The sequence below is a fragment of the Passer domesticus genome, chromosome Z (genome assembly GCF_036417665.1).
Source record: "Passer domesticus isolate bPasDom1 chromosome Z, bPasDom1.hap1, whole genome shotgun sequence".
Lineage (NCBI taxonomy): Eukaryota > Metazoa > Chordata > Aves > Passeriformes > Passeridae > Passer > Passer domesticus.
This window is the reverse complement of record NC_087512.1, coordinates 48,553,299-48,573,841: the sequence shown is the minus strand read 5'-3', so window position 1 is coordinate 48,573,841 and position 20,543 is coordinate 48,553,299. Positions and strand designations below refer to the sequence as shown.

General features: G+C 49.0%; 1 long non-coding RNA gene across 1 annotated transcript; it reads right to left on the bottom strand.

Moving 5' to 3' along the window:
* Positions 1–101: 101 nt before the first annotated feature.
* Positions 102–12,537, bottom strand: LOC135291475 (uncharacterized). The gene is made up of 3 exons (XR_010354263.1): positions 12,184–12,537; positions 1,115–1,218; positions 102–183 (listed from the first exon to the last, which is right to left on the bottom strand). It is a non-coding gene; the product is annotated as an uncharacterized LOC135291475 (long non-coding RNA).
* Positions 12,538–20,543: the final 8,006 nt, after the last annotated feature.

Here is a 20,543-nt window from a genome sequence, read left to right as displayed (position 1 = left end):
AATTCCTCTCCCACAAGTGCTGCCTAGGAACAAGGTGAGCGTACCTTTGGCACTGCCAGAGAATCCACTTCCTTCAGCAGATCCTTCTGAGGCTGCCATTCCTCCGCTGTCGGTGCCGCCACTTCAGACGCCCTCTCTAGTGAGGAGTGGCGCTTTCTCTCAAATGCAGCCAACTCCTTCCATCTACGGCAAGCAGACAGACAAACAAGCCTTTAATTGCAACACAGTCTCCTTGCAAGACCAGGACTGCATACCATGTCTCACACAAGGCAGTCTCAGGGGCTTCCAACAGCCCTCTACTTCCACCTCAAGAGAATGCTGTAATTCCCTTCCTAGACCAGCATCTCTCTTTGTTGTTCATGCAGGTGAAAGAGTCACCACTGAGGAAGTCAAACAAGCTTCCAGAAGCCACAGAACACTTCCAGAAAGCTCAGGTACTCTCAGCATAACAGCTTCCTGCCTGCTAGCTCTTACACTCCTTTCTGATTACAGCGGATACTGGACTTGCAAAAGTTCTTCTTTGGCTAAGACATACTTGCTAAGTCGAGATGAGTACTGCCACAATTACTCTTGCTTTCACTAGTGAAACAAGGAAAGAGCCTGCAAGCCATAGCTTGGGGAGGAGGTGGGGACAATTTTCCAATCCAGTTATCAAAGTATGGTTAGGCTGGCAGAGATCCCGGGAAGCCTCTGGCCCAGGCTTCAGTTCCAAGCACTTGGGGTCAGCATCTGGACAGGCTGGTTAAGGCCCTATCCAGCTGGGGCTTCTGAATTTCCAGGGGTACAATCTACACAAGCTCTCTGAGACACTTGTTCTGCTGCATGACTGCCTTTGCAGGTCAATGCTTTGCTCTCCTTAAGCCCAGCCTGATCCTCCCTTGCTTTTACTCTGGTCTAGTTAGGAATGCTTTTTGTCAGGGTTTAAGGAGTGAGTCCCAGGAGGCAGCTGTGCTCTAGGTTGGTCAGCAGCCAGACCTGCCCTGGGCTGCCTTTCCCTGTCTGTGCTGAGCAAGTCCAGCAATGAGAAAGCCAAATTTGTTCTTTGACACTGGGCCTCCTAAAGCCCAGCAATGCCCACTCCTGCTCAGAGAAAGCGAGAAAGCTCAACACACACCTGAACTCCTGGGCACCGTGCACTCTGTCCGTGCTCTCCTGCCGTTCCGCCTTTCCTGCCTGGGCCCAGGAGTCCTGACTGGCAAGATCCTCTCCTAGCGGGACCTGCAAGGAATAGGCAGGGAAAAAGCACAAACAAGCAATCAGGAGCAGGGAAGTTGGCTCCTGAGAGCTGGCAGAAGCAGCAAGCAGCAGCTCCCCTGAAGGCAAAAGCTGTTGTATGGGGCTGTTTATGTCCCAACTAACCCTGGAGTTGCTCTGGGAGTGTCTGAATAGAAGCAGGGAACATTTCCCTGCTCAGCTCTGCTCAACTGGCTTCCCCTCAGGATTTCAGGCCTTCAAGAGCAGCCAACAGGAACTGCATTCCAGCCCTTCACAGACAGATTTTGTCTCTGCCATGCAGAGCTGCTCAGGAGTCTTCTCGACACTTGGGTCATATCAAAGTTAAGGGGGCAGTCAAAGCAGTGCCTGTAGCTACCTAGATAGGGCGTGGAGAGGGGTGGGTCCCTGCCGACAACAGCGGCTCCTCGGCACCCCACAAGGCTGTGAACTGCACCTGGGGACCTCTCTCTGCTGACAGCAGGAAGCCTGCACAGACTCTGCACAAAGGGGCTGACTTCCACACCAGTAGCACTAAAGGACATCATGCTACCGCTTCTCTGACACCAAGGGAAGTTCACAGTCCCTGTGGGAATGCCAGGAAAATGATGTCTGCATGTGAATTTTCAGATGCCATTTCCCATGGATCAGTGGCTGGGCTGAAGAGCGAGGTCATGGCAGGACTCCAGCCCACAGCATCCTCAGCCTCAAAGGGCAAGGGCTGCCTGCTCAGAAACTTGCAGCTCTGCACTGCCCCAAAGCTTTGCACTCAACCAACCAAAGCTGCCACTGATTGCTGCAGGATGCTCAGGCCCTGGACTGACAACACCTGGAGGTTTGTTGTCCTTTGTGTCCCCTTTAGCCTCGGGAGGAAGAGAGTGAGCCAGAGGAGGTTCTGCTGCTGCTGTGGTGCTCTGCAGACAGGCAGCAGCGTGAGGGACAGGGAGTAACCTGTCATTTAGAACCTGATTTCTCCTGAGCTCTATTCCCAGATGTCCTAAACAGAAGTCATGAATTTGGATAAAAGTGAGATGCTCAGGCATTACAACTCAATTAAAAAGGGCTGATTAGTCTAATGTTTAGACAGGATTGTGCATGCTTCTGCAGGAGATATTTCAGGCTGGCTACAATCAGCATGCAGCCTCCTGTCTGCAAAGCTTGACTTTCATTAGTTAAAACCTCTTCACTGGAAAAGGAGGAAAGGGATGGAATCCCTCTGGTAGTGTTCATGCAGACATTGACATGGACTTTCTTTTGGCCTGCCAGGCTGACACTCTACTGCAACAGGCCAAGCCCACAGCTTTCTCCACACTCCTCAGACACCAGGAATGTCAAGGGTGCCCGTCCCACTCACCGAAGCGCGCGCTTGACTCCTTCCACCTCTGAGGCGAGCTGCCGGGGGCAAGGGAAAATGAACCAGGTGCTGTTAGAAAGCTGTTTGTGCTGAGGAAGCCCACAGAACAAGTCCACCCAAGCAGAGAGCATTCGCCTTTCACAACATCCCTCCAGGAGCAGCATTTCTTTAACACAGCAAGCAAGACTGCAGGACAATCCCCTAGGCTGTGTCTACCTTTTGTTCAGCTTTGCCACTAAGGAACTAGAAACTTGGCCGTGAAGATGCAAATTGTTCCTTAGCCCGCAGTGCCTACATTGGAGCTCGTTGTCCAGCCTACAGCTAAAGCAGCTTTTTTTTCCTCTCTTTCCTGGACTTGCTTTTTCTTTTTGTAAATTGCATGCAGCATGTCCCACGCAGTTGCTGTAAACAATTCCCACAAAAGCTTCCACCAAACCCCTCTCAGCGCTTGCAGTTCTGTTGGGACACAGCACAGGCCCAGCTCTGGGCTTCAGGAGCACACACAAAGTGCTCGGCAGTTTGCCCTTCAGCGCAGAGCCAGTGGCTCTTGGAGCACAGAGAGGGGGTCCAGTGTAGCAGGCACAAGGCCTGCAAGGCCTTGGAGATCAGAAGCCTGAGCTAGGAAATACCAAAGTCAGCATGACTAAGGTTTTGGAAGCCCCTCTCTTCCGCCTTTTCGGACCCTGTTATCTCCCTGTATATCCATAGGTCACTTTTCCCCTGACCCTTACTATTGGACAGTTTTCAATACCCCTGTAAGGTATAAAAACCCCTAAACTCTGCCCGGTTCGGCAGAGGAGAGCTGTCACTGGACCCTTGGCAGAGACCCCAATAAAAGAACCCTGCGGAACCCACACAGCGCTGCTCCCTCTCTCTCTGCGTCTGCTGCGGCGGCACCTAGGGCGACGGCTCCAGGCAAGCTAAAAGAGCTGAAATCACTAAAGAGCTGAGCTGCAAATCACTATAGCTTGCCTGGGTTGCCTGAGCCCCCCGCTGGGCGATCCTGGACCCTCGTTGAGCTATCCTGGCCGGCCGGCATTCCCCGCTGGGCTGCTGCCCCTCGGGGCCATAACTGGCGCACCGAACATAGCGGACGCCCGAACAGCGAGGGGCCCCTGGGCCGACATCTGAACCGCCGCGATGGCCTGGCCGCGAAACTGAATGCCGGACCTGGAATCTCAGACGAGCAGCATTTCTTCGTGAAATTGTCACTGCCTCCGCTCGCCAGAAATCCTGGAAGGAGAAGCTCTCCGTTTTAGAAGGACTCTTCTGAACAGGTCAGCCGACCCGCACCCCGACACCTGGGCACGCGAGTGTTCGCGGAGGCTGACGAGCAGACGACCCCCAGCAGAACTTTGACCCACAACAGGCTGAAAAGTGTAAGTTTAATACAGCCTCTCTTGCGCGCAAAGATATTTTTCCTTGGGTCCTTTTTTTTTGTTTTTCTTTTTTTTTTCTCTTTTTTCTGCTGGTGGGAACTGAAAAATGGGATCAAAGCTTAGTAAACGATCCCAGAATGAGAGAGATTTATATTCCCTAATCCTAGAAATCCTATCTTCTAACAACTTTTCTTTTTCTAAAGGTAACCTTTCAAAAACTAACCTGAAAAAATTTATAAAGTGGATTCTCTGCCACTTCCCAGATACTAATACACAGACTATTACCTTAGACTCCTTTTGGGATACAATTGGGACCACGATATATAAGTTTCAAATTAACCAAGACTTTTCTGTAACCCGGTTTTTACCTATGTTTCATGCTATCACTAAAGCTGTAGAAAAAACTAACAAAAAGATTGTAACTTCAGGGCTAAATTCTGTCGAAAGAAACGAAAAGTTCTTATCTGCCTCAACAGAAGCGCCTATTTCAAATGCTAATGGAGGAGATAACACCCCCTCCACCCTGGAATCCAGCACTCCTCTGGGTCCTAGGGCCGCGCTATCTGCGCCGCAATTCCCCGACCCCAGGGCGCCCACGGCCCCTGCCCACCCCCTCCTCCCCCCCCGCCTGCCCCTCGGGAGCCTCCCTGCCCTGCGTTATCTCCGAGAGCATCTGCGCCAGTTCCCGCCGGGACCGACCCAAACCCCACCCCTCCCCCTGCTCCCCCCGACCCTGCTGGGGCCCCCCCCACCCCCTTTTCCGTCCCTCCCGTCCCTGCCGCGCCCGCCCCCACTCCCTCCCCCGCCCTCACCCCCCCCACTACCATCGCGTCTTTCCCTGCCCCCAGCATCATCCCTGCTGCGGCAGGGGATCAGCCCGCCTGGGTACCCACGCCCCCCCCCCCACCACCGCGCTTTTGCCTGCCGCCGGAATCATGCCCGCTCGCATATCGGCCCCAGACCCAAGCCACCCTGTATCCGCCGCACCCTCCCTCAGTCCCGCCACCTCCTACATCCCGCACCTCCCCTGCCCCCATACCCTCGCTGCGCAACCCCATACCCACGCTCCGCAGCCCCCGGTCGGGACCCCCCAGACTTCCTTCAGTTCTGCCCCCCTTCCCCACGCCCCCCAGTCCTGTGCCTGCTGTATCACGCATTGCACGGCCACCCCGGCCATGCGGCCTTCCTGTAGCCACGTTCTGCCATGTGCTGCCTTACACTCTCCACAGCCACAGGCACCTCTGCCAAATGCAGCTCCAGCCAGCCATAAGAAACATAAGGCAAGGCCTGATAGCTCTCACTTCTCATCATCTGATGACAGCAGTGACAGCGATTCTGATTTGGAAATAGAATATGTAGATCCTTGGGCAAAAATAAAAATGGAAGCCACACAGGCAGGGGACTGGCAGTTAGCTCAGAGAATTACTGCCTTTCCAGTAGATTATAAGAAGGGAAAACGAGGAGGTGCCACCACTAGAAAGACATGGGAACCTATTACAAATAAAGAACTTGTGCAATTAAGAAATACAGCCACAGAACATGGTAGAAGTTCACATATTTTTAGAAATTTCCTAGAGGCTACGTTCTCAGCACTTGTTCTGGTACCCCACGATATTAAAAATATTGCCCAGTGCCTCCTTTCTCCCGCCGAGTACATGCTTTGGGAAAGGCATTGGAAAAAGCAATTAAAAACATTATCAGATAACTACGCTGCAGATGCTGATAAGTCAAATTTTACACTCGAACAGCTGGCTGGTGAAGGGGATTTGCAGAAACCCTCTGACCAAGCTGATACTTTACCTAAGGCAACATTACAAGACGTGGCTATAGCAGCAAAAATCTCCTTACTTCTCACCCCAGATGATTCTACCCCCACCCAATATTTTTCTACTATCAAACAAGGAATAGATGAAAGCTTTATCAAATTTGTGGATAGAATTAAGGATGCTCTGGAAAAACAGATAGAGAGCACAGAGGCAAGAAAAGAACTGTTGTGTAAACTTGCCTTGAGTAATGCGAATGAAAAATGTAAAGCAATTCTGAGAGCCTTACCCTTAGACACAGAACCTACCACAGAGCAAATGCTGGAAAGCTGCACACGCCACCTGTCCACTGAAGACACAGTGGCCCAAGCAGTTACTAAGGGTGTTGCAGAAGGAGTTTCTAGTGCATATGCAGTAATAGCTTCTAAAGATCAGGTCCGCTGCTACCACTGCGGAGATTTTGGGCATTTTATAAAGGACTGTCCAGAGAGGTCACCTCCCAGGTACCCTCGCAATTTCTACCAAAGGCCCCAGAATCAGCAGCACTATCAGCAGTGTCCGGGAAACTTCCATCGGAGCGTGGTGGGGCCCCACGCAAAGACACCAAATCAAAGGCCATCCAGACCCAGCCACGCACCATCCCAGGAGATTCCAGACCACATGAGGAGGACCCAACACATGGAGCGATACCAAAGGGAACGCGCCGTCAGCTGGTAACTGCACTGTCCATTGACTTTAAAAATGACAATGTTTATCATGTTCCCACAGGCAAACGTGGGCCAAAAGGTGGTCCTTCTAACATCCTAATTTTAGGTGATTCTCTCCATAGCCCAAAGGAAATATTTGTTGTTCCAGAAGTACAAACAGTGCACCCGGGACAAGAAATCTTTGTCCAGGTGTACTGCACAGACTTACCATATTTTCTTCCAAAGGGTACCCCATTTGCACAGGCCTTTCTACTCCCTAAGAATCACAGGGAACAGCTTCCTCTCAACCCCACAGCAATGTGGATACAAGTTGTGGGACCGAGTAAGCCTGTCATCGAGTGCGATCTTACCTGCAGAGGAGAGAAGTTCCACCTACCAGGGATGCTGGATACCGGTGCAGACGTGACCATCATCGCCCGCTCTGAATGGCCAGCACACTGGGAACTACAACCTGTGGCAGGCATGATTACAGGGATCGGTGGAGCTACAGTTTCCATGCGGAGCAAGAACAACATCCTCGTCGAAGGGCCTGAAGGCAAGTTGGCAACCATCCGCCCGTTTGTGGTAAGGGCCCCCATCACCTTGTATGGACGGGACATTTTATGTCAGTGGGGAGCCTCCCTACGTATTCCCAGTCCGGATTTCTAATTGGGGCCACTGAGGAGCGCGCACTGCCAGACACTCCTCGTCTCACCTGGAAATGCCATGACCCGATCTGGATCGAGCAGTGGCCCCTTTCTAAAGTCAAACTGCGCGCACTACATGCCCTTGTGGATGAACAGCTCGCCAAAGGCCACATCGTAGAGACCACTAGCCCTTGGAATTCTCCAGTCTTCATACTACAAAAGCCTGGAACAGACAGGTGGAGGCTCCTCCACGATCTTCGCAAAATCAACGAGGTCATCGAGGACATGGGTCCCCTTCAGCCTGGCCTGCCCTCACCATCGATGCTGCCTAGAGACTGGACACTTGCTATCATTGATATTAAAGACTGTTTCTTCAGCATCCTGCTGCATCCCCAGGACGCTCCACGGTTTGCCTTCTCCGTTCCCTCTCTTAACAGAGAGGCTCCACTCAAAAGATATCATTGGCTTTTCCTTCCTCAAGGACTAAAGTGCAGTCCCAGTATATGCCAGTGGTATGTTGCTCACATCCTGTCTCCTGTTCGGAACCTATTCCCAGGTGCGATCATCTATCACTATATGGACGATATCCTGGTCTGTGCACCAGAAAAAACGTACTTGGACAAAGCAGTTAAAAGGACTATTGAAACCATAGAAAAGGCAGGATTCGAGATCCGTGAGGACAAAATACAGTACACCAATCCATGGACTTACCTTGGACTCCAGATCCGGGAACGGACCATCGTAACCCAGCAGCTCGCCATCCGAGACGACCCAAAAACCCTGAGAGACTTACACAGTCTGTGTGGATCCATCAACTGGGTACGTCCACTGCTAGGAATTACAACAGAGGACCTCGCTCCACTGTTCAGCCTTCTCCGGGGCAAGGAGAATCTGGACTCTCCATGCACTCTAACACCAGAGGCCCGAGATGCCATCACCAAGGTCCAGGAAGCCCTGTCTTCACGCAAAGCCCATCGCTTCGAGCCCAGCCTGCCTTTCCAGTTCGTCATTCTGGGAAAAGCACCTAGGTTCCATGGACTGATTTTTCAATGGGACACTCAACTTCGAGACCCTTTACTAATCCTGGAGTGGATCTTTACAAATAACCAACCCACAAAAACAGTTACCACCTTCCAAGAAATTATGGCACATTTAATAAAAAAGGCTAGAACTCGCCTCCGTTCCCTTGCAGGGTGTGAGTTCACATGCATATATTTGCCAATGACCACTGGGGATCTGGAACATTTGCTCCAGACCAATGAGAGTCTCCAGTATGCCTTAGATAGCTATACAGGCCAAATTTCAGTACATATCCCAAAACATAAGCTTTTTAATCGTGATGTGACATTTCATCTGACCCCGAAATTAGTCCAAAGTAGGACACCTCTCAAAGCTCTAACCGTCTTTACAGATGGCTCAGGGTCATCCCACAAGTCGGTAATGACATGGAGGGACCCTAAGACCCAAAATTGGGAATCTGACATAAAAATAGTGGAGGGATCTCCACAGATTGCGGAGTTAGCAGCTGTTGTCAGAGCCTTTGAGAAATTCAAAGACGAACCTTTTAATCTGGTCACAGATTCAGCTTATGTTGCTGGCATAGCTATGAGAGCAGAACATGCTCTTCTCAAAGAGGTTTCCAATCCAAAGTTATACCAATTGATTTCCACACTAACACGCTTAATTTCCCACAGAAAACAACCTTACTATATAATGCATGTGAGGTCACACACTGACCTCCCAGGTTTCATTGCAGAAGGGAACAGGAAAGCAGACACCTTAGCCATGGCAATAGAGACTGCTAATGTCCCTAACATCTTTGCCCAGGCAAAGTTGTCACACTCATTTTTTCATCAAAATGTGCCTGCCCTTATCAGAATGTTCAAGCTTTCAAAAGATCAGGCAAAAGCTATTGTTGCCACATGCCCGAACTGTCAAAACTACCAGATACCATCTGTGGGGACGGGAGTCAATCCCCGAGGTTTAAACAGCTGCCAGCTGTGGCAGACAGATGTAACCCACTTTGCACCTTTTGGAAGGTCAAAGTATGTGCATGTATCGGTTGATACATTCTCAGGAGCAGTATTTGCATCAACACATACAGGAGAAACTGCGCAGCACACCATAAAACATTTTCTCCTCGCATTTGCAACCCTGGGAGTACCAAAGGAGATCAAAACAGACAATGGACCTGCCTATACCTCTCGTAAGTTAAAAGAGTTCTTCAGTGAGTGGGGAATACAACACAAGACAGGTATACCTGCAAACCCCACAGGACAATCCATCGTGGAAAGGACACATCAAACTCTCAAAAGAGTCCTCAATCAGCAACAGAGAGGAACAAAAATCACCTCTCCAGTTGAAAGACTTTGCAAGGCTCTCTATGTCATCAACTTCCTGAACTGTACAACCTCAGAGCCTGATCCACCAGTACTTCGCCACTTTGCAAATACCACCCAAGCAAAGCTCACAGAGAAACCACCTGTGCTGGTGAAGGACCCAGAAACACATAAAGTCTCTGGACCTTTCGAACTCATTACCTGGGGAAGAGGATATGTGTGTGTTCTGCTACCATCTGGTCCAAGATGGTACCCAGGGAAAAACATAAAACCATACCTAGGCACTGCAAATACCACTTCCACAAGCAGTGACAAGAATCCTCCTGAGTCAAACACAAGACCTCCTCAAAACCAGACCAGCTCGGCCTGGAGACAAAGACGTCGCCAAACATCCACAGGTGGAGGAGACGACTGTCCCATCACACAGCAGCAGACAAACCAGAAAGCTGAACAACATTCTGAGGCATCAAGCCCTAGGCCAGGCACAGCCTGAAAACAAAACTGTTCTTTGAATTAGATGTTATTACCCTTTTTACCCTAAAAAACCCTATTATCCCTTTTATCAACCCTTACCAAAAGCCTCTAACTTTTACCTACTCCCCCACCCTTAGCACCATAGAAAAAAAAAAAAAAAAAACAAACAGTAAAAAACTAAAAATAAAGGGGGGAGGTGGAAGGAACAGAGGAAAGGAACAAGAAAGGAACCCTAACCCTCCCCTCCTACCATAAAAATAACAAATTTTGCTTATATTCCCTATCAGAAGCCCCATTCCTGCCCAAAGATGAAAAATATCTCTGTTGGCGCTGTCCTCACTGCTGCCTGGATATTCCTCACCGTGCCATGCGCCGTCGGTTGGATCGGCCCACAGCCGAGCCATAATGTCTGGGTAACCTTAGCAAGAACATTAAAACAGGATAACATGTGCTTATCCGTGGGGAGCGTTGATAACCCACTTTCCACATGTCTAGTAGGAGTTCCTTTCATAGCTGATGACTGGCCCACCTATAATTCAGAGCTTCTCCGCACCACAGGTAAGCGACCCCGCCAGGTAGAAACTTGGGACGAGTGGACAAAAATACTGCCCAATGCTCTTGAGGAACCTCAAGAATTGGATCTATTGGGGTCCTCTAAGGCCACCTTCTGTGTCAAATTTTACTTTAGACGTCCAAAGAATAATTTGCCTGAAATTGATCTGAACAAAAACACATACCGAAAAGACATATCGCCAATTAACAAAGCCTACAACCCTCACGATTGGTGTAATTACACTGCTCGTGTGATCTCTGTGTCCTCTCTCCATCCCAAAGTTCTACCCAAAGGAATGTTTCTCATCTGTGGTGACAGAGTATGGGCTGGGATCCCCTCACGACTCCAGGGAGGTCCCTGTACCCTAGGAAAACTTTCCACCTTTACTCCAAATATCACCTTGTTGCACGATTGGAAAAAAGAGAGCGAGTTAAAACGCCACAAAAGGTCCTACACAGCATTTGATGAAAATTGTGATCCCAAATTATACGATTGGAACAAACCTAAAAAGATAGCGGTCTCTATATTCCTACCATGGGTAGCTGCGGCTAAGGCCCTGGGTGACATAAATCACCTTGGGTGCTGGCTCAGTAAGCAAGCTAACGCTACTTCTGCTGCCCTGAGCGATCTCTTAAAGGAAGAAGAAACCACAAGACATGCCTCACTCCAAAATCGGGCAGCAATTGACTTCCTGCTGCTTGCCCACGGACATGGCTGCGAGGACTTCGAAGGGATGTGCTGCTTCAATCTCTCTTCACGCTCGGAATCCATCCACGCCAACATCCAGAAACTGAAGGGACTTGTGAAGGACTTAAAAGTAGAACAGACCCCAGACTGGGTCAATGACCTCTTCGGTCAATGGGGATTAACGGGATGGGTTGCATCTTTGGTTAAGGGAATGTTGTGGATTTTTCTTGTAATTGTCATCGTGTTACTTATGTTCTCATGCCTTGTCCATTGTTTTAAAAGAACCATAGGGAATGCCTTTTTTCTAAATACAGAAAGTGGAGTTGTAGCAGGCACAAGGCCTGCAAGGCCTTGGAGATCAGAAGCCTGAGCTAGGAAATACCAAAGTCAGCATGACTAAGGTTTTGGAAGCCCCTCTCTTCCGCCTTTTCGGACCCTGTTATCTCCCTGTATATCCATAGGTCACTTTTCCCCTGACCCTTACTATTGGACAGTTTTCAATACCCCTGTAAGGTATAAAAACCCCTAAACTCTGCCCGGTTCGGCAGAGGAGAGCTGTCACTGGACCCTTGGCAGAGACCCCAATAAAAGAACCCTGCGGAACCCACACAGCGCTGCTCCCTCTCTCTCTGCGTCTGCTGCGGCGGCACCTAGGGCGACGGCTCCAGGCAAGCTAAAAGAGCTGAAATCACTAAAGAGCTGAGCTGCAAATCACTATAGCTTGCCTGGGTTGCCTGAGCCCCCCGCTGGGCGATCCTGGACCCTCGTTGAGCTATCCTGGCCGGCCGGCATTCCCCGCTGGGCTGCTGCCCCTCGGGGCCATAGTCCAGTTAGACAGGCACATCCTTTAAGGATGGAATGCAATCAAAAGATGCTTTTCCTCAGTTCTGGAGAGACCTGCACAGTTTTTAGAAGGATGCATGCAAGGCTCTCCCAGTCTGCATTTTGGAGGTTCCTACACCCTGCTGGGCAAAAGACACCCCCTTCTCAGCTGAAGCTGTTGACAGGAGCTTTACCAAACAGATGGCATCTTTATGCCATTTTTGTTCCAACGTGCTGCCCCAAAGGGAAAAAAAACCTTCTATTTACCAGCCAAACGAAGAAAAGCTTTCCGAGAAGCCACCAATGAAAAGGCGCTGCTGACTGCTCTACGGACTCGCTCCATCCTTTGAGCAGTGCTGCTCGAGTCCATAGGCCAGGAAACAAAAATGAAAAAAAAAACTCACTTGCACAACTCCCAGGACTTTGCAAGTAAAAAGGGGAAAAACAGGACACTTGCACAAGTCCTGAGACTGTGCAAGTAAAAAGCAGAAAAACAGGACACTTGCACCAGTCAAGGACTGTGCAAGAAAATACAGAAACAAAAGGACAGCAGCTGTAATCTGAGAACAGCTCAGTCGAGGTGATCCTCCTGCAAGGAGCGTGCCAAGAGCTGCTCTGGACGCTGAGGCCTCGCAGGCACCAGGAAAACCTCCTGCTGACAACGCTGTGACGTGGCAGCCCTCTGCTGACATCACAATAGCAGCCGCTCTGGCTTGCTCTGTGAATTCATGCATGGCAACCAAACCTTCCCTACAGCTAACGCAAAAGAACAGCCCAGAAAATTCTTCTCTGCCCCAAAGCAGCACAAAACCCCCTTGCAGTCCATAACCCACAGCTCAAAGGATCCAGAGTAACACAGAACAGGCACCAAGCCCATACACCCTGTACGCCAAGCTGAACACTGAGAAAGAGCCAGCATGTGAGGAAACCAAAGCGAACGTGCTCTTTTGCCCAGCAGCACTTCTGACTAAAACCAAGAACATTTGTTTAAATGCTGTGGATGAAATTGTGCTTTGCTAATATCCTGGAGAGTTCCCTCAACTGGAATGCCTGTCATTCCCACCCATTTGCTGCATGGCTAACATCAACCAGCAAACTGTAGGGCTTGCTGAAGAATGACACCAAAGTGGGGAGAAAAAGCCAAGTACCAACCTGCTGCACACACAGCACACTGCTGCTGCACAATTACAGCACCTCAACGAAGCCTTTGTGGCCTGTGCCTCACTTCTGGCAGCTTCCCTGCAGTATGCATCTGGCAGTCACAGAGATCTGACTCTAATGGACACACAGAAAGAAGGAAAAGAATCTTAAATCCCAATGTGGGACAATGTAGAAGCTGGTGCGGGGAGAGAAAACCACCAAAATGGGCAAGACCCACCTAAAAGGGAGTTATGAGGCAGAGACCAAATAGCTCAGCTGCTGGGCACACCTCAGAAGGCAGGCTCAGGAAAACAGAGCAACCACAAGCCTTCCAAAGTTCAGAAACTTCTTTCCCCCTCCTCTCCTCTGCCCTTGAAATCAGTTTTTTTTCTCCCTCCTAAAAATACCTTCCTGAGCATTAACATCAAGTGCCTGGAAAAACTACCAACTAAAAAAATGGAGAAAGATTTGGGCTTTTGCTGTTTGCCTGCTCTTGCAGCCATGGCAGCATTTTGGAAGGGCTCTACACAAGTCCAGGTGTTTCCCAGCCCCAAGACTGGCATGAGCCCAGCAAGTGGAGTGGAGAGAGCAGCTGGTCAGATGCCACATGTGACAGCTGGGAGGCTACATATTGTCCTGATGCAAATTCCCTCTGCGTGTCACACTGGAAGTCAGGACATTTCTCAAGAAATGTCTGATTAGATGAGGAATGCCTTTGGATCTACAGACCCCACATTTGTGCCTTACTGGTGTTATAATCCTGAAGCTTTAAGATGTTGCTGGCTGACCCTAATTTCCTCCAGGCTAGAGATCAGGGAATAGTTTCAAACATGCACTGCTTACAAAACAGTCCGCAGAGCCAGACATACCGTTTTCTGCCCACCATTCACAAAACACTGCTGTTTCCTCAAACGAAAACAACAGAAAGCTCCAGCAGCCTGCCCCCAGCCCAAGAGTGTTGCCACATTCTCTTCATAGAGAAAAGCAAGGCACAAATCTTCCCAGGAATACTTCTGGGTTCCACATTTTCTGAACATCAGAGAAAGAGAAAACACAATTCTTATGACTGTGTTGTGCCAAAGTACAATGCACTATGGAGATTGTTTACCCAAAGTGAGGATGTTTTATTCCCTTGGCTGATCAGGGCCAGGAGAATGTGTGTGTCGGGACTGCCATGAGACAGTCATGAGAGAATCAGAGTGGATGCAGTTCTGTGCAGTTGTGAGCAAGGGTGAGCGTGTGGCAGATTCAGTTTAGATGCAATGTATATCGTATGGTATAGCAAAGTAATTATTTAGCTTTCTGATAAGGTGGAGTCAGATGCATCATTCTCTCTCCCTCTCCACAATGTCAGAGTCACCTTGATTTTCTATACAAGAGTTTCCAACTGATTTTTTCCTCTACTTTATTTGTCCTGTGTCTCAGCAAAAGTGGCTTCTGCCAGCACAATGAAGTGGACACAGACCATTCATTCCCATGCAACAGCACGGGTTGGTGCTCCAGCCTGAGAGCTGGAACTCAGCAATTGGGCAACTGTGCTTTGAGATGCAACAGCATCCAGAGAATGAGGCTGGGGGTGACAGCTTGGGGACAAGGCTGGCCCAGCAGTGGCATGGCACACAAGCTGTTGAGGAGGCACTGTCAGCATGACAGCCCTAAGAATGCCACAAAACCCCCACAGTTTTACACATTCATTGGATGCTGGTTGCTCTGCATGTATGTCTGTACTGCTGCCTTTATAACCTTTTGGAAATGGTCAGAGCTAGCAGGATTCACCCCCACCAGGAGCTGATGCAGCCTGGGAACCTGCTGACTTACAGAGGCTTCTGGCTTTCCAGGTGAAGCCAAGGCAAGCCCTGCTGCTGCTGTGGCAAAAAGCCCCGTCTGGGCAGGGATGGCACCACTGTGCCACGGGCTGTTTCTCCTTCCAGAGCTGGGCAGTGCTTTTGAGCCAATGATGACAGCTGGCGGGAGAGGGAACGGGCCTTTGCCTGCACCAGCACTCATGGATACATCAGGGCCACCTTCAGGGGAGACTTTCGGCCCCACACAGTAAAGCAGAGGGTCACAGCTGGCAAACGCTTCCTTTCGAGCCTTCCTCTCTCTCGTAAAGAAGGGAGCCGAGGGACAGGACGATCAGCAGGGCCCGATCCCGGCCCGGGCCTGCAGGGAGGGGCGGCTGCCGCTGGGCGGCGCCATGGGCAGGGAGCGCGCCTGCGCGGGGCGGGCGGGGCCGGGCAGCCGCCAGGGGGCGCCCAGGGCGGGGTGGGGCCCCTGTGTGAGGGGGAGAGCCTCGGGCAGCTGCGGAGCCACAAACGGGACTGTCCGTCCGCAAGGCACAGCGCCAGGGCAATGGACAGCGCCAGGGCACAGCACAACTTCAGCGCAGCCTGGCCAGGAAGGGAATGCTCCCATGGAGTGCAGGAGTCAGGTGGTTTGATTCCCAGTCCTGTGCTGAGCTGACAGGGCACAGAGCCTTAAGCACCGGTGCCTCCTCTCCAGGCTTCCTGCACTTCCTTTGCTGACAGGGTCCAATCAGCCAGGCTGGGGGCAGGCTCAGCTGATGTTACAAAGCACTGCTGTCCAAAAGAAAAAAAGACAAAAGCCAAACCAGAAAGGAGCTATTTGTTGCTAAGCTGAATTCCTCACAGGTGGAGGCAGGATTCCTCTGGCTCCCAGAAAGGTGCAGAAACAGGACACAAGGACACTATGTGCCCCTTACCTTCATGTCCAGGACCTTGCTACTGCGGGCCAGCGTAGCTCACAATCATATTCACCCCTTTACCCAGGGGTCTTTAACTTGCTGGGATTTTCTCCTGAGAGCAGCCTGAGAATGCTGCTTGCTGTCACAGGGCTTTGTTCCTTCCAGGAAACTCCACAGACTCACTCAGCTTCCTCCTTTCTAAGACACGGCCCGGGTTAACTGCCAAGAGGATAAGCATTGTAAGCCATTGCTCAGTAAATGCCAATCTCCCTAAGAAATGCTGATTCCAGTGGGATTTAGGCCCAAGTGTTGTTCTCAAGAGCACTGAAATTCAAGGTTTCAGCAGCAAGACAAGAGCAGGCAGCTTGGCAGCCTCCACCATCTCCAGCACTCACCTGCCTTGCAAATTCCTCTGCTTCCTCCAGCCATTGGCTGAACTCCTGTTCTTGACCTGCGGCCTTCTCCTGTTACCCGTGAGGCTGGCACCTGAGGCATGTTATGAGGAGGTCTAGAACCAAATGATGGAGAAGAATTCCACAGAACCTGCACTTTGGATCTTTTGCCCCATTTGGTGCTTGCAAGTGTCCCCAGGAGATGTGGATTTTGCGGTTCATTGAGCTATGTGGCCCAGAAAAGAAAATAATCAGTTAGCTGAGGAAAACCAATTTACTCAGCACCTGCCAGCCAGAAATGAGTCCAGAAAATGACAGAAAAATGCAGTACTATGCAGCACATATGGGCATGACAGAGACTTGAAACACACATCCATGGAGGAGTGTGACCTTGCAGATTTCCCACAAGCCAAAGGGAGTGGCTTTTTGCAAAGGCACCAGGAGTTCAGTGTTGGACAGAGAACTTTTTCAAGAGCAGGGCTGACTTGGGAGCTGGTGGAAGCGGAGAGAACAGGCAAATGCGCCCATGGGTGTGTAGAAGCCACAGGGCCTGCAAGGCGTCCCTGGCGGTCAGTTGCCTAAGAGAAGAAGTGCCTCGTTATGATGACTGCACCAAAGAAGCCCCTCTTCCGCCTTCCATCCTTTGCTATCTCTCTGTATGACTCTGATAGGTCATACTCGCCTAAACCCTTACTATTGGACTGTTTCCCAAACCCCCGAAACCCTAGATAAACCCTATTTCTGTGCTGTTTGGCAGAAGAGCTGTCACTGTGACCCTTCACAGAAGCTGCCAATAAAGACACCTCTGTGCAACCTCACACAGCACTTCTTCTCTCTCTCTCCCCCTGCATCTGCTGAGGCACTTAGTAAGCAAAGAGCTGCAATCACTAAAGAGCTGAATTCACCAAAGAGCTGATCTCACTTGAAAGCTGAGCTGCCTGCTAAGATTGCCTGTGGCTGGGAGCCTGCCTGAGGGACCCAGACAGGTTGTGTTTAGCAAGACTTCGCTATCCGGACACCTACAGCAGCTGGGGTCAAAGATACCCTGAAAACCCCTGCCATAATAGAAACGGGTGCACCCACACTGTGAGGGCTGCTCCAAGGGCACCCCCTGCCATGCACAGGACATGGGCACTGCCCTGTGCAAGGGACGTGTCCCTGCCATATTGACAACACAAACGCTGCTCCAGTGTCATGCAAACACATATGGGTGGTCTATTAGTCGGCATTTTTTCCTCACTAAAAAATCGTTCTTCCTTCAATGAATCCTATGATGTGCTGGTTGATGTTATCTGTGTAGGCAATGGGTGGGAATGATGGGCATTCCAATTCAGGGAACTAGTTTTACTCAGAAGCATTGGTGGCCAAAGGACAGGATGTGTGGGCTTGATGCCTGTTCTGCGTTACTCTCGGATCCTTTGAGCTAAGGGTTATGTGCTACAAGTAGGTTTTGCACTGCTTTGGGACAGTGTGCGCCCTGTCAAAGGAGTTCTTTTTATTGCCTGATGTTGTAAAGTCTGTGGACTAATGCAGGCATCCTTCTTTTCCCCCCTGTGATTGTAGGATTTGCAGACATATGCAGGTGTGTTTTATTTTTGCCTTCTTTTACAATTGGCCAATTGCTGTGGGTGTCCCCTTTTCCTTGTGCAAGTGGGTTCTTGTTCCATTTTTGTTTCCTGGCCTGCAGACTCGAGCAGCACTGATCAAATGATGGACTGAAGCCACAGAGCAGTTGTCAAGACTTTCTTGCTGGTGTCATCCCACAAAGTTTTTAATGGTCCAGTGGGTAAGTAGAAGTTTCTTCACTGGGCCAGCATATTGGAAACAGAAACAAAACTGGCTTAAAGATGCCATATGTTTGGTAAAGCTCCTGCCAACAGCTTCAGCTGAAAAGGGGGCATCTCTTGCCCAGCAGGGTGTGTGCAGGCATCCTTTCTTTTTCTCTGTGGTTGTAGAATCTGCAGACACATGCAGGTCTCACTTTTTCTTCCTTTCTCTCGTACAGTCTATGGATTTGTGCAAGTGTCCCTTTTATTCCCCCTTGTTTGCTGTACATTCTGAGAACTTGTGCAAGTGTCCTTTCATTCTCCTTTTTCTGCACGGTCTGCAAAGTTGTCCCTAATTTTCCATTTTAGTTGCATAGTCTGGGGACTTGTGCAAGGGTCCATTTTTTGCTTCTTTTCAATGCACGCTCTGGGCATTCTTGCAAGTGGGTGATTTTTCCCTTTTTGTTTCATGTTCCACAGACTGGAGCAGCATTGCTCAAATGATGAAGCGAGTCCATAGAGGAGTGAGCAGCGCTTTCCCCGGACTGAGCTCTGCCACTCGACAAAGCAGCCACCCAGCCCGAGCCGCCGGTGCCCCGTTCAGATGGGGATGCCCGGCATGGAGCGCCTGGGGGGCCGTGGTGGGGAGGTCAGGGACGATCATTCTGTTTAAAGCTCTCCATTAAAGCTCTGGAGACAGGCATTAGTTTGACCAAAGTCTCTTCCATTTTGACAGAGACTAGATTGTAAATTTTACATTTTATCTGGTCCCAGAAATCAAAGGTAAAAGCAGATTTCAAGTTTATATTTTGAGTATTCGCTTTACGCCGATTAACAAAACTTTTAGTTCATGTTTTGAGATGTATCAACGACCTTTGTCCTGTAAAATTGTCTCAAACTGGTAAAAGATTCCTATTCTGTTTTAGATAGATTGTTTCCCATCTCATTGCCCAGGAGCCCCTAAAGTTGCTACTTATTATTTACAAGGATGTCAGCTACAGACAACAAAGGGGATGATCCCTTCCCTCTTTTAACAGCCTGGGCCTCCGGCAGTGGCACTGTCCACGGTCTTCTTTTTTATTTTTAGGCTCCTCTAGACTAGAAATCCTCCTCACTGAGAAGCAGCTTTCCCAAAACTCTCTGATTTTAAGTATTCCCACAATATGCTACATAATACATATTTTAATATATAGACTTTAATAAACAGAATATATAAAATATATGCTTGATCTTTTTCTAAGCCAGCAGGCCTTTGCAGCAAGTTCTGAGCCAATGTATGGCTTTGCTGCCATCCCAAATCTGCGCTTCCCTTGCCCAGCCTGAGTGCAGGTGGGGCATGTGCTGGGCATGGCCGGGAATTTCCATGGCCCAAATCCTGCAGCATTTCCATCTGCTCTTGGCTTTGGGCAGCACAAATTACAAGACACCCATCTCAGTTGGCAAATGGCATTTCTTGAAAATTCCTACACCAGCGGTGACATTATATAAGATCTGACTATAGATCTCAGTTAAAGTTAAAAAAGATGTTTATTTGGTTGTTCCACCACACTATTTAAAAACCTACAAATATCAATTTCTGTTAACAAAAACTAACTTATTGCAAACCTCCACAAATACTCACTATACACAAAGATCAATGGAAAATTAACAACTTATTTATTGCATATTACGACAAGCACACAGCCCATATATAAATACAAAAAATATCAGTATCTCTAATACCCAAAACTCAACAAATAAAATTACACAACTGTACAACTCCATACACATTTAAATAGAACTGAATACATATATAATGACCACAATATACAGATGTGAATATTGATTCAATGTTACATACTACATTCAAGAAACAGATACATAAAACAAACCCATCAGTTTTAGCAGTAGCAATCTAAGTATCTGTACAACTGCATCAATACAAATATGCAGCTATACATCTGGATATATATGTAAATATAATATATTTAGAAATAGATCAATATACATCTAAAAATATAAAACCAAACATATATACTGATACAAATACCAATGTACTTATTTTAAAAGGCATATACCAAAAACCACAATAAAAACCAATACAAATAGATACCTACACAACTGTATACATATGGAAATCCAAACAGAGATATTACAATATACATAAAGAACTAGATACAGATACACACAAATATGTAACTGCAAACCTGTATGTATGCAGGTATCTTTATGTACATAAATACATAATACATTAATACATATAATACCATATGTACAGAAATATTCCTGTACAAATAGTAGGCTACATGTATCCATATCCATATAATAATCCCTGTCCACCTGCAAGTCCATGTATCTTTAAACAGAACTCCAAGCAGAGGGATCCCAGCTGTCCCATCTTCAAAGCCTCTCCCTTGGTCCCTTCCTCCCGTGCAGAGCAGCTCTCCTGGACAGGGACAGCAGATGGGACATGTGGGAAGCAAAGGGAACACTCAGTCAGTAGGGGCACGTTTCCCTTGGCAGCAGCTGCACTTCCATCAGGGAAGAGGAAATGTCAGAGCCTCCCCAGGAGGGTCAGAAAGAGAAAGCAGCCGAGCGGGCCAGGCTGTTATGAATTTGGTTCAATTGGGTTTGGGAAAAATAGGG